Source organism: Piliocolobus tephrosceles, chromosome 20 (genome assembly GCF_002776525.5).
Source record: "Piliocolobus tephrosceles isolate RC106 chromosome 20, ASM277652v3, whole genome shotgun sequence".
Taxonomy (NCBI): domain Eukaryota; kingdom Metazoa; phylum Chordata; class Mammalia; order Primates; family Cercopithecidae; genus Piliocolobus; species Piliocolobus tephrosceles.
Genome location: NC_045453.1, coordinates 29,833,934 through 29,842,827, shown reverse-complemented (window position 1 = coordinate 29,842,827; position 8,894 = coordinate 29,833,934).

Sequence of the window (8,894 nt, the reverse complement as noted above, 5' to 3'; positions counted from 1 at the left end):
GGCCACCACCATCCACACCACCAATACAGCCAGGGCCACCACCATCAACACCACCAGTACCGCCAGGGCCACTACCACCAACACCACCACTACTGCCAGTGCCACTACCATCCACACCACCAGTACTACCAGGGCCACCACCATTGACACCACCAGTACTGCCAGGGCCACCACCATCCACACCACCAATACTGCCAGGGCCACCACCACCACCAATACCGCCAGGGCCACCACCATCAACACCACCAATAAAGCCAGGGCCACCACCATCAACACCACCAATACAGCCAGGGCCACCACCATCAACACCACCAATACAGCCAGGGCCAGCACCATCCACACCACCAGTACCGCCAGGGCCACCACCACCAAAAACAACACCATCATGTATAACTAAAATAAGATTCTATGCCCCCCCACTGCCTGAATGGACCCTCCTTTCGGCCAAGGACTTTCCAAAGTCAACCCAAAAAATTAGTTCAGGTCATGATGGGCAGGGGGTCAGACATGCCTCATGCAACCCTTTGGAGTGCAGGCACAGCTGACCAGCATTGACATTAAACCAGAGAGACCTTAGGACTGACAAAACAGGCTCTTTGTAGCAATAAGATACCAAATCCCAACCTGACTCCAGCACAGCATCACGTGACAGATAGCAGGCCCTGAAAGAAATCAAACTATTTTCTCCCAAAATAGATTTCTTTAACATATTTTGAAGTGGCCCTGAAAAGCTGTCTCTTGTGAAGGAAACATAAGAGATGGAGATGGAGGTGGAGATGGAGATGGAGATGGAGACATACTACATTCTGTAGGAATCTTCTTCCCTTTCCAGGTCTTTTCACTGATTCAGGACAGAATTGACTAAAGGTCTGGCACCTTTTTAGGTCTGATAGGGGACATTTCCCACCTATTACCTCTGAAGCCTGCTACCTGGAGCTTCATCTGCAGAGTAAGAACCTTGGTCCCCACATCCCCGTATCTTAACCCAGACACTCTTTTCTGTTGATTCCAGGTCTCTAGATAGTAACTTAACTCTTTTAACCAATTGCCAATCAGAAAATCTTTGAATGCATCTATGACCTGGAAGCCCCCCACTACTTCGAGTTATCCCACCTTTCCAGACCAATCCAATGTACACCTTACATGTATTGATAGATGTCTACCTGTACCTTCTGTCTCCCTCAAATGTATAAAATCAAGCTGTAACCCAACCACCTTGGGCACGTGTTCTCAGGACCTCCTAGGGCTGTGTCACAGGCCTTGGTCACTCATATTTGGCTCAGAATAAACCTCTAAATATTTTTCAGAGTTTGACTTTTTTCATCGACAGTCATCACACTAACCATCACCACCACCACCACCACCACCACCAGTACCAATGACCAACAGAGCAACAATGAAACTACAGTGGATAGAGCCTCTACTGTGTCCTGGATACGAAGGACTTTTCACGTCTAAATTCCTTTGATCGTCTTTATTTTAAAGACGAGGAAAAAGCAGAGGAGTTCGGGAACTTCCCCATGACCATTTAGCAGTGCTAGTGCAGCTGGGGTTCAAGGCCCCCCAGGTTGTCTCTTTAGGAAAGAAAGAGACATTCACTGCAGAAATCTTGGCTGGCAGTCTTCCCCTTTTGAAGACCATTTGTAGGCCACTGAGAGGAGACAAGCTGGCTGAGGAAATGGGCCCATCTCCCTCTTAACCCCTCACATGGGCTGCATTCATGGAGGTATGGTGTGGGGAACAAGGGAGGAGATGGTGCTGCTGGAGTCCTCATGGCTCATACCACACCTGGAAAATGGTGGCCATGCCTTGGCACCAAGGCTTATGGCACCAATGGGCCAAAGTGGACCCAGAAACGGGCATGACAGTTTTTCTTGGCATGGGTCCCCTGGCTCAGTGAATGATTCCTCAGGCATCCTCAAGGACCACAGAGTTATCCTTGCCTCCTTTCCCTCACCCCTCACAGTGAAGCAAAGGCTCCTGGGCCCTCCCATGTCAAATATGCCCAAGTTCTAGCCACCCACCTCCAAGCCGGCCCGGCCAACCTGGTTCTGGTCCCAATCGTCTCTCTCCTGATTACTCTGCAGTCTCCTCTCTGGCCCCTTTCTTTCTGGATTTTCCTGATGGGCTTTCTAAAATGGAAATGTGCCCCCATCATGCCCCTGCACAAACCCTCTGGTGGCCCTGAGATAACGTTCATCGCATGACCTGAGGTGGCTGGAGGTCTGGCCATTCGTCTGCCCCTGCAGCCTGGGCCTGCCCCTCCCCTCATCTCCTGCTCCCTGCTGCTTGAACGTCCCTGAAGATGTCATGCTGTTTTGCTTCCAGGAATTTCCACACACTATCTCTCTGCAAGGAGCATGGACCAGACTAAATAATAATTGATTGAGCATTTACTATGTACTAAGTATGATTTTTAAAATTTTACATTTGTTATCATGAAAATCCCAAATGTCTCCCATTCCTGTGGTATATGTGAGGAAATTGAGGATCAGCTGGATGGGTGCCCAGGCAGCTTCTGACCTGTGCTCCTGACACTGCACCACCCCTGCCTTAGAGCACATCTGTGACTCTAAACCTGCAGCTCCAGCTCCGAGTGAGGGGCCGAGTGAATTGCATCCTTGCAAGGGCATGGGAGCAGTGTGAGGGCTCAGAGCTTGGTTGGGTCTGGATTTCAGTCCTGACTTTGTTGCTTCCTAACTGGAGGTCCTGGAGCAAGTGACCTAGCCTTTCTTGGCCTCAGTTTCCCCTTCTGTAAAAAGGGGTTTAACAACAATACCTTGCTGGATGTGGAGAAACTGGAACCCTTTTTCACTGATGGTGGGAATGGCACAGGTGCTGTGCAAAACAGTATGGCAGCTCCTCAAAGAACTGAAAATAGAGTTATCACTTGATCCAGCAATTCCAGCAATTCTTGGTACAAACCCAAAGGAATTGAAAGCAGGGTCTAGAAGAGACACCTATGTCCATAGCAGTGTTATTCACAAGAGCAGAAATGTGGCAGCAACGCAGGTGCCCATCAATAGATGAATGGATACGCAAAATGTGGTTGCATCCACACAACGGAATATTATACAGCCTTAAAAAGGAAGGGAATTCTGACACAGGCTCCAGCATGGATGAACCTTGAGGACATTACTCTAAGTGACATAAACCAGTCACAAAAGTACAAATACTGTATGATTCCACGTATAGAAGGTCTCTAGAGCAGTCAATTTCATAGAGACAGAAAGCAGAAGGGTGGTCACTAGGGGTGGGGGAGCAGGGAATTGGGGAGTTAGTGTCTACCAGGAACAAAGTTTCAGTTTGGGAAGATGAAAGGGTTTTGGAGGTGGTGATGGTGGTATAACATTATGAAGGTACTTAATGCCACTGAACTGTACACTTAAAAACGGTTAAGATGGTGAAGTTTAGGTGTATTTTACCACAGTAAAATTGAGAAGCAAAACGAAACAAAACAGTGCCTCACTGCCACGGTTGAGGCGGAGGAAAAGAGTGCGAATGCAGCCAGAAGACGTAGCACAGCGCCCCGCACACGCCGAGCAGGAAGACTTAGCACAGCGCCCCGCACACACTGAGCCAAGCCCCCCGCGCCAGCTGGGGCTGCTACTGCTGTTTGTGCTGTCGCTGTTATGTGTGCATAGAGAAGCCTGCTCAGACAGCCTCACGGAACAGTGGTCAGCTAAAGACTGACTTCCTGTGGGGCGCTTGCTTCAGTTCCGTCAGCCGGAGCTGTCATCTTCTGAAGGATTTCTCTAGACTGGGAGCATGGGCTGTTTGCAGGAGCAGCAGCCGCCCCAGCCCTCAGAGTCTGTGCTCCGTTTGTAGCCTAAGTGCGCAGAGCCTGGCGACACAGCTACAAACATGCAGAGCTTAGGGCTGGGGGGCAAGGCCGGGGGTGACTCCTGGCTGGGCCCCATTTCCTAATCTCCTATGAAATGGAGGAGGGTTGCGGTGATGATGGAGACATGGGTCTGACCCAGGGTCTGGCCCTTGGTGGGCGATTGTGGGGTGCTGTTTGCATGATGAGACCAAGCGCCACCCCCCAGGCCTCTCTCCTTCTTGATACGGGGGGATGAGTCCTTTTTTCCAGGGTGTGTCTACAGAGTGCCTCAGTACCAGAACTGGAACTAGAACACAGGCTTTCTCATTGCTAGGCTGGGCGTGGTTCCTCTGCGCTGCGCCTTCCAAATTAGTGAGGTGTGCCCCAAGCCTGCAATAACAATTAGAGCTAATATTTACTGAGCTTTCCTGGTGGCTCTTCTTTTGTCCGCACAGTAAGCCTGGGTGCTGGATGCTCTTAACCCCATCTTGAGGATGGTCAATATGCATTCAGAAAGGGTGAGCCGCTTGTTCAGATCACAAGCTGGTGAGCAGCAGGGCGGGACTTTGAACCCAGGCAGTCCGATGCTAGGGCCCACCCTGTTAACAGCCTCATTACATTGTGCAAGCAAAGAGGCTGGGACCCTCCAGGCCTTCCGGAGGTCTGGCTGGCCCTGCGGGGAATTCCCAGCAGCCGGGTTTGCTCCAGCTCTCAGCATTCCCACCTCTTGCCTCAGTTCGTTTCCCAAACTGCAGCCCCACAGCTGCCACCGCTGGCTCTGTGGGGACTGGGAGGGGGCACTGAGATCACGGGGAAGGGCTGGCCCCGTGGCTGGAGGCCTCACCCCAAAGCAGCTCTGGGGACTGTGCTGGGCCTTTGTGAGCCGCACGTACTCATTAAGCCGGGTTGAATGGAAGGTCAGATTTTACTGCAGATCTGGAAAAATCCTTGCTGGTCAGGCCAACCCAGAAACCAGCGCTACGAAAGGGCTACAGGGGCTCTCCTGGCCATTTCTGTGGAAGCTTTTATGACTTGGTGGTTGAAAATCAAGAGCCGAGCTGAGAAGTCCTGTGGCCCCTTGAGGTCCAGCATGCTGGCATCAGGTGCCAGGAACCTCCAGTGCTGGGGATGTGGGAGCCTGCCAGGGCTCAGCTCCATGGTGGCAGATTTGCCCAGCAAAGGTGTCCCAGGTTGGATTCAGAGCAGGATGAAGAAGGAGGCACAGGCAGGGAGATGTCAGAGGAAGAATTTCCCAATGGCCAGACGTGGAATGTGAGTGGTGCAGGTGCAGAGAGAGAGAGAAAAATACCTGGGCGGCTTTCTGCCGTCATCTTCCTAGTGGTAGAATTTTTAAACAGCCACGTGCCCCACCACTCCCTCTGACCTTAGTGTAGAGTCACACTACACTCTGACCTAGTGTAGGTCACCCTCTGACCTAGTGTAGAGTCACACTACACTCTGATAGTAGTGTGACTATCCTGTTGCAGTCATTGACAGGTGGGGTCCATCCTGCCCTCCTGGGACCTGGGCTGGCCTTGTGACTTGCTTTGGACAATGTCATGTGGTGGGAGACAGGCTGTCCCAGTTGCAACCCTAGGCCAGGAGATGCCATGCACATTTCTGCTGTTATCTCTTGGGCCCCACCTCTGCTGGGTAAGCAAAACCCAGCTAGCCTGCTGGAATTTGAGAGGTACAGGACCCAGCCGATGGGCTGACAGCCAGCCACCACTATGCATATAAGCCAGGCTGTTTTAGACTTACCAACCCCAACTGACCTCTCTAGCTGACTGCAGACACAAGTTCAAGCCTAGCCTTGACCAGTGCAGACCAGCCTTGATTAGCAGAACTTTCCAGTTGACCGATACATTCGTGAGAAATGCCATGGTGGCTGGGGGTGGCTTGTCACTCAGCTAGGTATAACAGATACACAGCTCACTGCTCCCTTTTGTCAACACCCCCATTCTGGGTGGTCCCTCTTCCTAGCCAATCTCCGTTGCTGTCACATGTTTACTTGTTGTTTTGCACATTAGAGTGTACACTCCATGAGGACGAGGACATGGGCTAGCTCTGCCCTACTCACTAGGGCCTCACACATGACTGGGACACAGTAGGCCTTTAATAAGTATTGGCTGAGTAGACTGATGAATGAATTGGTACTTATTTGTGAGGTTTTTTGTTTGTTTCTTCTCATTTATTTCACAGGTCTGGACGTACTTACTTGGTTTGATGTTTCTGTCCTGCACTGGGCTGTAAGCTCCCTGAGGGTGACCCTGTCTTCATCTCCATGGCACCACCAGTTCAGTGTCAAGCACATAGTAGGTGCTTCATAAATAGTTGCTGAATGAATGAATGAATGAATTTGTGTGTGTGCCGTGTACTGCTGGCAATCGAGAAGAGGTGAGAAGCCTCCATGTTTGTGTTTGTGTGTGCTTGTGTGAATGTGGAGAATTTCTACTCTATCCTATCCTAATCCACTGTAAGGCCATTCTACAAGACAAAGCAAATTTTCACTGGTCTAGTCTGGGTGGAGGACCAGGTGGCAGGGGAATGAGTGGAATGACTTTTGTGGTCAACAGAATAATGGCTCCAAAGATGTCCATGTCGCAGGACCTGCGCGTGTGTCCTCTTACACAACAGAAGGGGCTTTGCCGATGGGACCAAATTAGATCGCTTTTGACATGACGGGGTTATCCCGAATGACCTGGCAGGGCCCAGTGTAATCACAAGAGTCCTTATAAGTGGGGAACAGAGGTATGAGAAAGACTGCAAGATGCTGTGCTACTAACTTTGAAGGTGGAGGAAGGGAACATGGGCTGAGGAGTGCAGGGGCCTCTAGAAGCTGGAAAAGACAGGGAAACGGATTTCCCTCAGAGCTTCCAGAAGGCACACAGCCATGCTGGCACCATGCTAGTCACCCAATGAGACCCATTTTCGGGTCTGGATTGTCAGAGAATAGACTTGTGTTGCTTTAAGCCACTTAGTTTGTAGTAATTTATTCCAGCAGGCGGAGGAAACACACACAACCTTGAACCATCTTCTTTAACGAAAATTACTAGGAGTTTCTCAGTTTCTTCTGAGGGCTGGTGTGACCTCATGGGCCAGCAAGAAGAGCCTCATCCCTCAGCCACCTTTGAGGAAGCAGACATGGATTTCCTCCCTGAGTTGTGAGGGGAATACAAGAAGACCATTTTTCAGATAAGAACATCAAGGAAGAGAGAGAGGGAGTGAACTGATCCCGGGTGTGCAGTGGCAGTGCAGGCAGTGCCTGGCTGGCTTTGGAGCTGGGGACCCCTAGCACCCAAGAGGTTTTCTCTGGACCCATCAGAGAAACAATGAATGGACATTGTTTCAGTTGGACAAGGTGTAATTCAGACTCTCTAATGGATTTTTTTAAATGTTTCCCTGCCCAGCATCTATTCCTTTATTCTGGAAATGATTCCAGGTTTTTTTTTCTGGAAAACTGCTCTTCCTCCAGTTTCATGATGTGGCTCATGTCACCCACACCCTCCTAGCCAGATGTGGCTCTGTGACACTGGCTTAGCTAACCAGTGAACGCTGCTTCTTTGGCCACAGTGACTGGTCAGGGATGAGCATGTGACCCAAGTTTGTCCAATCAGAGGCGATGTGGACTCTTTGCCTGGACTCTGGGGTGAAGGGAGGGGCTCAGGGAAGACATGATGAAAACCTGGGCTGGTGGAAACGATCCCCATCCCACAGGGATAGCTTGCGCGAGAGTGGAGCCAATACACAGGAAAGCAGAGCCCAGAGTGGAGGAAAAACAACAGAAAGAGAGAGGGAGAGAGGACAGACTGACCGATAGACAGAGGCAGAGACAGAGAGAGACTGACTCTGGGTGATTTTGTCAGAGCCCCTGGATCGAGCCATGCCTGAGTCAGCACACTCCCCAAAAACTCCTTGGTTAGCCAGAAAAATCCTCCCTTGTCCTTCCCTAAGCCAGCACGAGTGGGATTTCCCGTCACTTGCGACCAAGAAAGTCCTGACCAATACAGAACCATAAAAGCAGAGCCATTCGGATGCTTTCACCCCTTTAAGAGGTGGAAGCCCCTCTTTCATTTTGTAGTTGGAGAAATTAGAACCCAGAAAGGCCATGGTACTTGCCTGAGGTCACACAGCGAGACACTCCATAGCCGGGACTGGACCTGAGGGTGCAGAGCTCCAGTTTAGGACTTCTTCTCCCATCCTGTGGTCAAGAAAGTCGATCTGCCCCACTTCCCACTCCCACCCTGCAAGCATCCCCTACATAAATGTTCCTGAACCTGAGAAGCAACAGGAGACGGAGGTTAAGGTTTCCAAGTTTTAGGCTGGCTTCGCATGAGGCTGCACAGAGACCCTGACCCAGGCCTTTGGCATCCCACGTAAGGAATTCTGGATCTGAGAACCCCTGATGGTGGCAGGGGCCACAGATACAAACAACAGACTTGCAATTGCATCCTTGACCCATATCTTATTAGTCACGATATTTATGCTGTCCAACCTCAGTTTCCTCATCTGTAAACTGCTCATAACAATAATATCAATATCTTTCATTCAGTCATTTGACAAACACGTAGTGAGCACCTACTATATGCCAAACACTGTGCCAGGCAGTGGGAAGTTGGGGTGTCCATGAGGACAAAATCCTGCCCTCTCAGTCCTTACAGTTCAGTAGCTCCTTGTGGTTCCTGTGAGGATTAAATAAGACAGCGTGAAATTGAGGGAATTTGATGGGGTGGAACTCTTTGCACTTGATTGTGGGGAGTCGATTTTGTGACTGGATGTTTGTTAAAACTCACAGAACTGCACCTTGACCATACATACATTCTACCTCAGTCAGTGATGCTCAGTTTCTTATAAAATAAAGAACATGCTTATGTTGCAAGTCAAAGGAGAAAAGCTTCACATACAGTGAAAACTCATTAAGATGAAAAATCCCTTTAGAGAAGAAGAGAGAGCAGGTGTCAAGCGCTTCTTGACCTGGCTGCAGACCGAGGGAAGTCCTTAGTACCAGCCATTGTCACCAGAGTCCTCTTCCCACTGTTGGTTTTCAGCTGTTTTGGATTAAGTGTGTCGT